The sequence below is a fragment of the Urocitellus parryii genome (genome assembly GCF_045843805.1).
Source record: "Urocitellus parryii isolate mUroPar1 chromosome 13 unlocalized genomic scaffold, mUroPar1.hap1 SUPER_13_unloc_11, whole genome shotgun sequence".
Lineage (NCBI taxonomy): Eukaryota > Metazoa > Chordata > Mammalia > Rodentia > Sciuridae > Urocitellus > Urocitellus parryii.
This window is the reverse complement of record NW_027551763.1, coordinates 1,245,823-1,258,816: the sequence shown is the minus strand read 5'-3', so window position 1 is coordinate 1,258,816 and position 12,994 is coordinate 1,245,823. Positions and strand designations below refer to the sequence as shown.

General features: G+C 40.1%; 1 pseudogene; it reads right to left on the bottom strand.

Moving 5' to 3' along the window:
• Positions 1–322: 322 nt before the first annotated feature.
• Positions 323–1,826, bottom strand: LOC144251339 (C2 domain-containing protein 2 pseudogene; annotated as a pseudogene).
• Between the last annotated feature and the right edge of the window lie 11,168 nt (positions 1,827–12,994).

The window sequence follows — 12,994 nt, the reverse complement described above, 5'->3', positions numbered from 1 at the left end:
AAGTCAAGAATCATGTTTTCTCTCAAATGTAGAATACAGTAAGAAAAAAAAAAGAGAACTCATGAAAATATAAGGGAGAACAATAAGGAAGAGGAAGGAAATGAGGGGAGGAGAAGGAAGGAGGGAAAGGGGGTACTGAGGGTTTAAATTTATGAAACTATAATGTGCATATACAAACATACCACAATAAAACCACTATTCTGTATAGTTTTTATGTACAAATAAATAAAATCAACACTTAACAAATTGGCAGTCATCTAATGCAAAATAGAGGAAAACTCCTAGACACACAGGATCCTGGACATACCTGTATAGTTGCTTTCTATAATCTTGAAACAATCACGTCAAAGCCTGTTGCTGGCATTCGTCTGCCTGTGTGTAGGGCATGATGTGAGATCTTGGAGATCCCCAAAATGATGTTAGTGCTCTTTTTCGGTGGAGACTTGAGTTTCAGCTTTGAAGATTCAGTGCGCTGCTGGATGGCAACTTTAGTGATCTGATTGATGCTGTTCAACTCCAGCAGGTCTGTATCTGAAGAAGAGAACATCTTGCTGACAGGAACACCATGACACAAGATGGCCTCAATGGAGTGTCCTTCTTGTTGACCTTCACCTGATGGACATCTTCAGCAGAGACTCAGAGCTCAGCTGGGACAGCCTCCCCATATTACAGTGAAGCTTGGTCTTCATGGTAGTGACATTAGTGACCACAGTCCCACATGGAATCACAGTGTGGTCCTTTTCTATCTTGGTAGGGGCAACAGGGGGAGGGGTTTGACAGGATTTGAAGTCACTGGGTTCTATGTAAGGAAACTCTTCAGCGACTGATCCCAGCCCCAAGCTGATGAGGGTGGGCCAGTGAAAAGTTCTGCAGCCTGGAAAACTGCTTCTTGAATAGGACCAGAGAGACAGTGGTCATGGCCAGCAGACCTCCGAGGACCACCAGTCCTCTGCAATCTGCAGGTGTAACTCCCTGTACTTGGTGTTCAGCTCAAAAGTAAACTCTTCCTTCCAAATGAGGTGAATAGTGTTCTTGGCTAGGGTGCTGGTGAATCTCTGGACAGGATCATTTAGCTGGGCAATGCACATAGGGTTAATAGTACCTGAAGCACCAAGATCATTTTGCAGTGAGGCCCTGATATTCTTCACTGGTGCAGTCTGGCTAGGCACAAAATCACGAGCCACTCAAGCAGGAACAAACTTTATTTCCAAAACTCCTGCGAATGCCAGGCACGCGGCCTTCCCCCAGGACACACTACACCAACAGGAAATCCCTCCTCCGGAATTCCCTCCTACCGCACTTCCCCAACCAATGGGAACTCTCTGGGATTCCCTGGAGAGCTCCAAAGTAGCAGACCTAGGCAGACAGCAGGGGTCTAAACTCCAATTGAATGCAAATCTTAACATCATCATCATCATCTCAATGGTTTGCTGGGGTCACCTTTCAACCAAAAATGCCATGCGTCATTCCTACTTGACTATGGCACTCTCAGCACTTCACCTGTGGTTTTAGTTCATGAGTCCTTGGAGGTTTAGGAGGACAGGATTCCTGAATAGTACATGAAATGTGCTGTAGATTCTGAGCCTCTTTTACATCTATAGGCGTGGTGTTCAGAACCACTGATAGAGAGGCAGAACTCTCCAGGTTCTTCAAAATATCCTTGAGGGTTTCAAGTATTGCATTTGTCTCACCCACCTGGCCCTCCCTTGGTGCTCTAGGCTGGATCTGGATGGTCACTTCTGGTACATGGATGCAGGACCATGTAATCTGATGTCTTCTCTCTTTTCTTTCATGCATAGCTCCAGGAAGAGCTGCATGTCATACATCTGATGTCTGAGCCCACTGCTGAGGATGCTGCGCTGACCAGGAACTGATGGTTCTTGCCTACCATGTGACAGGTCACCACCTTCTCCTGGGCTGACTGGACCATGCTGGAGACTTCTCCAACTACCAGTTCCTGGAGTTGTGGCCACGGATCCTGCTGAAAGGAGAGCTGCAGGGGGTCCCTTCTCCTTCTGACCTCATGTTTCAGGGTGACCATCCAGGCTGCCTACCACTTTTTTCTTCAGTTGTTCAGAGTCAGGATCTAAGAAAGCAGCACATCTGACTCCAGGCACTGCTCCTCTTTGGGCTCTGCCCACTGTTGTGGCAGCAGGTCACCCCCTGGCCAGCACCCACTGCATCAGGTAGAGGCCCCCATTGACCAGGGCCAAAATGAAGAGTAATATCAACATGAACCACTGGATCTCACCAATCCTGCAGCCTAGCAGGGCCATGATGTTGGCTCATACACTGCCTGCCTTGCCCTAACTTTCTGGAGTAGTCCCTGTGCCAGGACTCATACCTGGCCAGCAGCAAACTTAGGACATCTGCTGGTGGCCAGCCAGTGGCTGAAGAGGGCACAATGGCCCCAAACTTGGAGAGGTGCAGAGCCCTGAGGCCCAGTGAGGGGCGCAGGGAGGGAATGCACTGCTGGAGCCAGGAGGCCATGGTAGGGAATGGTCAGTACGCCTGACTAGTGCATCTCTCTTCATCCTTATATAAATTGAACTTTCTATCATTCTTATGAATAATTCATGAGTGAGATTTCATGAAAGCACCATCAAACAACAACATTCTTTATAGAACTACAAAAAAATCTGCAAAGAACAAAAGACCCTGAATAGCAAAAACAATCCTGAGCAAACAACATTGCTACAGACTTCACAATACTCAACTTAAAAATATCTCATAGAGCCATAGTAACAAAAACACCATGGTCCTAGCATAAAAGCAGACATGTAAACAAATAGATGGAATAGGTGGCACAGAAACCAACCCACACAACCCAGCCATCTGATTCTTAACAAAGGTAATAAAAGCAAGAGCTAGAGAAAAGACAGTCCTTTTAACAAACAATGCTGGGAAAACTAAACATCCACCTGTAGAAGACTACAACTAGATCCCTATTTCTCACCTATGTCAACTCAAAATGAATCAAAAACCTTAACAAAATACCTGAAACTTTCAAACGACTAGAAGAAAACACAGGGAAACACTCCAAGACATTGGAACAGTCAATGGCATCCTGAATAGAATTCTCGTCTTCTCTCAGGAAATAATAGCAAGAATCAACAAATGAGACTGCATCAGTTTAAAGAGCTTCTGCACAGCCCAGGAAGCAATTTCCACAAACAGAATATAGAAAGGGGAAAAATCTTTGCCAGGCACTCTTGAACAGAGAATGAATACCCCAAATATATACATATAAAACTCAAGAAACTTTACAGAAAAATCACACAACCAATCAATAAATGGGCAAATAAACTGAACAGAAACTTCTCAAAAGAAGCACAAATGAACAATAATTGTACAAAAAAATGTTCAACATATTTAGCCATCAGGGAAATGCAAATCATAACTACACCAAGATTCCATCTCACCCAGTCAGAATAGCAATCATCATTATCCAAAGTACATGTATGAAGACACGAATTGGTGTGAATATACTATGTATTCAACCAGAGATATGAAAAATTGTGTTCTATATGTGTACTAAGAATTGTAATGCATTCCACTGTCACTTTTTTTTTTAAAACAGCAATAAAGAATAGCAATCATCAAGAAAACAACAACAACAACAAAAATGATTGCTGGTGAGGATATGAGGGAAGTGGAACACTCACACACTGTTGGTGAGAATATAAATTAGTACAGCCATATGGAAATCAGGACAGAGGTTCCTTAGGATACTAAATATAATACTACTTATGATCCAGCTATATAATTCCTTGAAAGAATTAAAATCAGCTGTTTTTAAGTCCTTTGGATATAGACCAAGGAGAGGGATAGCTGGGTCAAAAGGTGGATCCATTCCCAGTTTTCCAAGGAATCTCCATACTGCTTTCCATATTAGCTGCACCAATTTGCATTCCCACCAGCAATGTTTATAGCAGCACAATTCACAATAACTAAAATTTGGAACCAACCTAGAGGCCCCTCAATAAATGAATGGATTAAAAAATGTGGCATATATACACATTGGAATATTACTCAGCAATAAAAGAGAATAAAATCATGGAAATTGCTGGTTAATGGATGGTGTTGGAGAAAATAATGCTAAGTGAAGTTAGCCAATACCCAAAACACAAATGGCGAATGTTTTCTCTGATATAAGGAGGCTCTCCCACAGTGGGGTAGGGAGGAGGAGCTTGGGAGGAATTGACAATTCTAGATAGGGCAGAGGGGAAGGAGGTGAAGGGAGGGGGCAGGGGGTTAGCAATGATGGAGGAATGTGATAGACATCATTATCCAAAGTACATGCATGAAGACATGAACTGGTGTGAACATACTTTATATACAAACAGAGATGAAAAATTGTGCTCTATATGTGTAATAAGAATTGTAATGCATTCCACTGTCATGTATTTAAAAAATAAAGTCAATTAAATATTTTTAAAAGAATTAAAGTAAGCATACTATCCCATAGTTTATTGTTTCCTGTGAATTGCATCACAATTCAAAATAGATAAGTTATGGAATCAGACCAGATATATCCATCTATGGATGAATGGATAAAGAAAATCACACACACACACACACACACACACACACACACACACACACAGAGAGTGGAGTATTATACATCCATAAAGAACAATAAAACCATGTCATTTATAGAAAAATAAATGGAATGGAGATCATAACATTAAGCAAAATAAGCCATTCACAGAAAAACAAGTATACAATTTTTCTCATGTGAAATCTAGGGGTGAAAAAAGGCATGAAAGTACCAGGGAGACTTATTAGAGAAAAGAAAGGAGAATGGTGAGGTAGAGGGTCATGGGCATGGATATCCAATTGACAGAATTCAAAATGCAGTCCCAATTCTCACACTTTGAGAGCCCCCTGATGAATTCTGTATTCTGGTGTTGCATCAAGACTACAAAGCTTTTAGAGCATTAGCACATTGATGGATCTCCTAAGAATACTGGTGCCTTAGGGTGTCAGTCAATTTTCCATAACTATAATAAATACCTGACATAATCAACTAATAAAGAGAAAAGGTGTATTCTATCTTACAGTTTTGAAGTCCATGATTGATCAGACCTATTTTTAGCTTTCTGGTGGTGGGAAACTTATAGTGGAAGGTGGGCATGGCCAAGCAAAACTACTAGTCTCAAAGCCAGGAAGAAAAAGAGAGAGAGGCAGAGAATGGTGTCTTAAAATCCCCTCTAAGAGGACACCCCTAATAACCTAAAAATTTCACCTAGACCCCATTCCCTTCAGGTTATGTGAGCTCCAAAGAGCACTACCCTGGGAACTTCATGGACTTTTGTAGGACATTCCAGATCCAAACTCTAATATATCCAAAGTATAATTATACTTCCATAGTGTACAATTATAGCACATTGCTTTGAGATAATGCTGTTGCTGTGTTTACAAAAACCCTCTGCTTAGTGATGTTTGGGAGCCTGAAAAGATGTAAAATAAATAGATTTATTCTGGATATGTGAACTTTGCTCCAAACTAGTTTGCTTGTTTGTTTTTGGACTCTTTTATGCTGTCCCTTTTCCCATGTAAGCTTCCATTCCTATAACTTTACCTGGCAACATCTACTCTAATATTTAATGAGCACTTCCATTTGTTTTTATCAAAATCATGTGAGTATTGTAGAAAAAAAATCTGCCATTAAAAATTCAGGGAAAAGACGTCTTTTAAAAGTATTTCAAGAATTACAATTATTGTAGTCTCCATCTTTTTTCCTCATTAGGTATGGTACATAAATATTACACAGTGGTTGCTTAAATCAATTTTATGCTACATGCAGAAATTCACATTTCTGCAGTCACAGGTCAGCCAATAATCTGAAATGTCAAATATTTCTCTTTTCTGAATCATGCAGCTTTGTGTGGATGTATAAAATACCTGAGAAAAACTCAGAGGAGGAAATATTTTGGCTAATGATTTCAGAGATTTTCATCCATAGTCACAGGGCTCCATTGTTTCTGGGCCTCTAGTGAGCCAGAAGGTATGGCAGAATAAAGCTCTTCATCTCATAGCCAGGAAATGGGGGTAGGGGGAGAATCAGGGACAAAATAATACTTCAAAGGCACACCCCCAGTGACCCATCTCCAAAGGGGCCCAACCTCCTAAAGTGTCTACCACCTTCCAAATAGTGCCACCAACTGGGACCAAGTGTCCAACACATAAGTCTTTGGGGGACATTCCAGATGCAAACTACAACATTTTCCTAAAAGGAAATACTAAAAGTAAGAGGTAGCTCTCACTTGAGTTCTTTAAAATTGCATGCCAAGTTCACATCTTAAAATCTGGCCTGATTAGGCAACTGCATGTCCTCAGGTTCCAAAGTGAATCCTACACTTTGTAAAATATCAAGCAATGCATCAAAATTAAGTTGGCATAATTGTACAAAGAGGTTTAAAATATTTAACTCTGGGTACTTTTTCTTCTGACTAAGATTTTTTTTTTAAGTTAACTGTCATCAGGTGTAGTGCCCCTCATGTTTAATCCCAGTAGATTGGGAGGCTGAGACAGGAGAATTGCAAGTTCAAAGCCAGCCTCAGCAATTTAGTGAGGTCTAAAGCAACTTAACTATAACCTGTCTCAAAATTAAAAAACAAAACAAATATAAATAAATAAATGAAAGGGGCTTGGGATGTGGGTCAGTGGTTAAGCTTCCCTGGGGTTCAATTTTTGGTGCCAAAAACAAAAAGTTATTTGTTAATGGGTACCAAAATAGATAAAGTAATAAGTTTTAGTACTTTACAGCACAGTGAAGAGACTATAGTTCAAAATATTTTATCATATTTTTTATAAAACAGACCAGACCCCCACACTCTGGGGAGACCTTACACACCAGTAAGTAGAGGCTGTGTTCTCTCTTTGATCAACCCTCACATCCAGAAACTGCTGGAGATGCTAATTACCAGAAGAGTAGAATCAAAAATGTGAAAGGAAAATGCTAAGAATGGGTCCTCTTTCAAATCAATGACCCCCAAACATGGATTCTCTGGGAAAAATGTTAAAGTCACCGAGGGGCAAGAGAGACACCACTACACAACCCTTCTGGAACACAAAAAGGAAACTAGAGCATCTTCCTATTTCTTTTAGCACTTCTCTTACCACAAGGCCTTGGGGGACCTTCAGAGCACAAATGCAGTCAGTTGTTCTGGGGCCTGCCCTCTGCACAGCGAGTCCCTGGCAGCTACTGCCTGGATCTCTATGAGGTCTTCCTCTGCACAATGTAAAGCTGTCACATTTAACAGTCTCTGATTCTTTCCCAGTTCAATCCCAGGCTCAAAAATCTCCACAACTTTCTAAGGACCAGATCTTGCCCAACTATGTCACCCAATCCCAATTTTTAACACAAACACTGCCCCCATCTGTGGATCTGGTCCAGAACCACACAGACCTCACATCCTCTTTCCCAAACCTACCACCTTTTTCTCCACCCTAGAAGAGGACCCACAGAAAAATTTGCCCTATATCCCAGGAGGAGGTATGGCCTCTCATCTCAGCTGAAAATCAGCATGTGGAACCCCTTACAGAAGCAACAGAAACACAGGAAGGTTTTATCCTCTTTGCTCCAAAAAGCTCAGGAAGCCAATAACCAATCCACGCTAATCATCACCAGAGCAGTCACCCCTCTCTGAGCCTCAAGTCGGCCTCCATCCTTCCTGGGGATTCTAACAGCACCAAGTTCCCGGAGCAACCAGAGCAACACAGTCTAGGGAGGTTCACTACGGATGAAGAGCAGTCTGGCCCTCCCTGCAAATTTCATGCATCCCAGGTCTTGACGGAGGTCAGGGAAAATTCTCAAGGAAGTGTTGTGGGTGCCAGGCAAAAGATAAGCATGGCCCCTTCCTGGCCACCCAGTCCTCTGAACTTGCTTGTGAAAGTAGCAAAGCTGTGCAGAAAGTGAGGACCTGCTGCTCTAGGGACCAGAGCAAGACCTAGAGAGCGATGTGGAAGATCTACCCTGGAATTCAAGAAGCACCTCAGTAAAGGCTCTGGGAATGAAAAGGAGGATTCAGAAAGTGACTTGAAGAGGACATGGAAATGTGACTCAGAAAGTGACATATCTATAGGCTCAACCAAGAAACTACTGAAAAAAAAATCCTGCAAGACCATCTGAGCATAAAGTTGGTTGAAATCAATAAGGGCATAATATCCACTTAAGTATGTGCATCCTGGCTTAGTGTCAACTATGCTTTTCCAAAGTCTAACACCCACAAAAACAAACAAACGACCCCTCTATCCCAGCAGCAATCTAGCATTCTCCAAGGATCAGCAATCTCCAGTGAACACCTCCCAGAATCTTTCCTTCCTTAGTCTGGGAACTCACCTGATGCTAGAAAAAAATATTATAAGGTCTCAAGTGAGACACAGGTTGAGTCCACACCTCCAGATCCTTGATCCCATAATCACAACTCTGATAAGAGACTACCCTTACCCCTTCCACAGTTGAACTTTCCCTTAGTCTCTTGTGACTCCAGGGTCAACTCCATTGTGAAGGTTTCCAGTTTCCCAGAAAGAGTTCCTTGGAAAGGTCTAGGAGAAAAGGTGATTAAAAAATGTCAGTTCCCTCCCTGCAGAGTTTCCTCCCTGATCCCTCACCTGCAGAGATGCAGAAGGTCTGGAAAGGAACCCCACTGGGTGGCAGCTATGAGCCCTCAGTGGTCCCTCCAACTACACTGGAGGACCACCTGCTTTCTCAGTCTTACACTTATAGTCTTTTGGGAAGAACCCAGAATGGGAGGATTATCATGGGAATTGCAAGAGGCAGCCTCAAGTCCAGCCCAAGCTTGGCAAAGGCCAGGTATGAGTCAAAGGAGGAGAGTGGAGGTGTGGCCTGAGGAGACCCCTGCTTCTAGGATGGCAATGCTGGAAATCAAAGTACACTCCAAGTCTTCAAGATATGAAGAGACCAGGAAGACAGGTAAAGGGAAAGTGACAGTCCCTTCCCTCCTTGCCAGAGAAATGTCAGATCCTCCAGAAAGCTCTGAGGCTGAATTTTGTCCAAATTGGAGAGTCTTTATTAGCCAGGTGGTGATTGCCCCTCAGCAAGACACTGTTCAGGGTACAATAGCCACCTCTGTGTACAGAAGCTTTTTAAGGATGAAAAACACTTACACCCTGTGCAGGGGGCTGCAGCAGTGCACAGCAAGCTCAGTATACTGTGGATACTTAAAGATGTTCTTGGGTTGATCTTAAGTATCCTCTTGCTCTGTGACAGGGATAGATTTGCAGTTTGTTTGATGATGGTGCTGGTAAATTGCTCAGCTCTGTCTGGGCTTTTTAAAAAAATTAGTTTAATAATAGTAAACAAACTACTGACATAATTGATAATAAAATTTTGGAAACTGGAAAAAAAAAAGAACAAAGCAAGCATGCCCACTCTTACCATTTGTAGTTAGTATCTTAATAAAAGTCAGCAATTAGGCAAGATAAAGAAATAAAAAAAAACATCAAAATTGAAAAGGAAGAAGTAAAATTATCTCTTTTTGCAGATGACATCTTAGATATAAAAAATACTAAATATTTTAAAAATTGGAATTAATGAAAACAATTAGTGAAGTTGCAGGATAAAAAAAATTAACACACAAAAAGTCCGTTTCTAAGGAAACTGTGTTAGTCAACTCATAAGGAGGCAAGATTTATTTTGGCTCACAGTTGCAGAGATTTCAGTCTGTAGTTGCTTGGCTCAGTTGCTTTGGGCCTACAGTGAGAAGGTAAATCATGATGGAAGCACATGACTGAGGAGGCTTGTTTGCCTCATGGAAGCTGCAAAGCAAAGCAAGGAGAAGATGGAGTCCCACAGCTCCCTCAAAGTGCCCCCAATGACCTAGTTTACTTTCAAAAAGCCATACCTCCTGAAGTTTCCACTGCCACCCAATAGTGCCACAGGCTGGGGATCAAGCCTTCAACACATTGGCCCTTGGGGGACATTCAAGATCCAACCTATCACATTCCACCCCTAGCACTCAAAGACTTATGTGTTAGAAGCCTGGTTCTCAGCCTATGGTATTACTGACTAGGAAGGTAGGGCTTAGTGAAAGAAAGTTGAGTTATTGGGGGTATATTCTAGAAAGGGGTATTGGGACTCTGGCCCCCTCTTTTCTTCCTCTTTGCTAACTAGCTACCATGAGGCAAAGTGGCTTCCTCTGCCCCATCATCCTGCAGGATATATTTTGCTGTCACAGATCCAAAGCAACAGGGTCCAGTGACCAGAGAATGAAACCTGTGAAACTATGAGCCAAAATAAACCTTTCCTCCTTATAAATTGATTATCACAGGTATATTAACACAGTAACAGAAAACTGACAAAGAAATTAAGAAATCACTCTCATTTACAGCAGCATCAAAAAGAATAAAATACTGAGGACAAACTTAACTAAGGCGGATAAAACAACGACAACAACAACCTTGGATTATATAGAAAACTCCAAAACACAGATAAAAGAAATAAGACAGAAATACATGTCATGTTCATGGATGATATAACAATACTGTTAAAATGGCAATATAATCCAAAGTCATATACAAAATTAATCCATTCTTTACCAAAATCCCCATGGAATTTTTTATTGAAATAGAAAACAACCTTAAATTTCATATAGAACAATAGAGAATCCTGAATAGCCAAAGCAATCTTGAGAAAGAAGAAGGGAGCAGGAAGAATCATATGTCTTTTTTTTCAAAATATATTATAAAGCTATAGAAATTGAAAAAGAATGGTATTGAAGATAGGAATATTGACCTAATAAGTATTTATTTATTAAACAGAATAAAGACTGGAAATAAATTCACAAATTTGCAGGCAACAGATGTTTCACAGGAGTGCACAGAATATACAACAGAGAAAGGATGGTCCCTTCAACAAATGGTGTTGGGAAAACATCATGTTCACAAGTTAAAGAACATAATTGTACTCTATTGGGAAATAAGGATCTCAAAATACTTTATTCCCATGTTTATTATACATTATTTACAATAGCCAAAATGAAATGGAATATTATTAATCTTTAAAAAGGAAATCCTGTGATATGCAGGAACAGATGAACCAGGGGAACCATATACTAAGTGACGTAAGCCATTTGCAGAAGGACAAATATTGCATGATTCCACTTAGACTGGATATCTAAAACAGTCAAACTCATGGAAGCAGAGAAAAGAATGTTAGTTACTAGGACCTGAGAGCAAATAAAAATGGAGAGTTACCATGTAACTCATTTAAAATTTCAATTACTAAAGATAAATAAGTTCCAGAGATCTGCTTTACAACATTCGACCTAATTAATATTTTATTGCCCACTTACAATTTGTTAAGAAAGCCTACTCATGTTCAGTGTTCTCATCACCACAAAAAGTGGATTAAAAGCTGATATATAATTATACTTCGTGATTTTGTAACATGCATTCATTTCAAACAAGCATAAAATTATATCAAACATAAACAAAATTGTGTATTATTTGTTCCTTTAGAAAAAACATATTTAAAACTGAATCAATGAAACAAATTGCATCTATCTTTTCTATTAAGCACACATTAGGACTTTCTTACCATGATGAGTATCTCTGGTTTGTGTTTCTTGGACAAATCAATGATATCCACTCCATTATAACAGAGATTTTCAAAATACCCATGGAAGCTTTTATGTGGCAACACCATGTATTTACATGTATTTTTCCATGTCCATCTCTCCAAAGCTGATGTTAGAAAGAAAAAAAATTATATAAATAATATTGTTTAATTATTTTCTGATTATCTGTCCCAAATATTAATGATTTACACATACAATGATAATTGTCTTCAAATTTGCTTTGCATATTATGTTGTCATATTAATTCCAAATGAAGTTTTAAGATGCAGATTTATCATTGTTTTCATTATAGAGAGACTCAATCCCCTTATTACCATTTCTAGTCATATGAGTATTGTTATTATTTTTAGATGAGAATATTGTATCATTATTTCCATGGTGATCTGTATAATAGCTTATCCAAGTATAATTTCTTATCCTAAAGGAAAGGGGAACAGTAAAACTCCATGTCCCTAAATGCCCCCTTTCTGTTCCCAAAAATCTCACCAAATTAAGGGAACACTGAGAACAAGCCTGGACTGGAAAGTCCTTATATGTATTATCTTAAAGCACCTGGGCTTTCTCTTACGCACAATGGAATCCAGGGCTAGTTGGTGCTATCTGTAGAAAGCTACTTTCTTACATGTACACCAGGACAGTTGCTCCTTAGGATGCTGGTCAGAGAAGCTAACTAATCAGTTAATGCTGATGATGTCATTACTTCTGCAGTCTAAGATATAAAACCCCTCTGAGTAGGGACCTGCACAGACTGAGGGCATCATGGAAAGGATATGTGTCAACAGTCCAGCTGGCCACTACTGGACAAAGTGGTGAATATAACAAAGTGGTGAACAAAGTAAGAATATAACTAATCAAGTTCAAATGAAGTTCTCTAGTTTATTGGATAGCAATATAATAATGAAACCCTGATATTGAAGAGTTTAAACAATTTCACATTTTGGCAGAACATATTCCTATGTATATCCCTGGTGGCATTATGAATAACTAAGGCTTGCTTTGAAGTTTGCCAATGAGGAAATGTTTGATCTGTACATGATTTTGCCAAGATTATTTTGGTGAAAATGATTTTCACCCTCACCCTCCCTGTTGCCACAATGGTTCTGCAATAGTTAAATGATTAATGTATCAGAATCTTCTGGAGCATTTGCTGCACACAGATTGCAGAGATTCAGCCCTGAGTTTCTGACTGAACAGGTCTGAGGAAGAAGCTGAGAATTTGCATTTCAAAAAATTCCTTCCTGGTGTCCCTGTGCTTGAGCTGGTGACCATACTTTGACAGCCACAGCTTTAAACCATCAAAATTATATTGAAGATTCTCCTCAGGCAAAATGGAGTAGTGAAAATTTTATTGGGTAACTGAGACACAAAATAATGGTTTTAAGACTCTT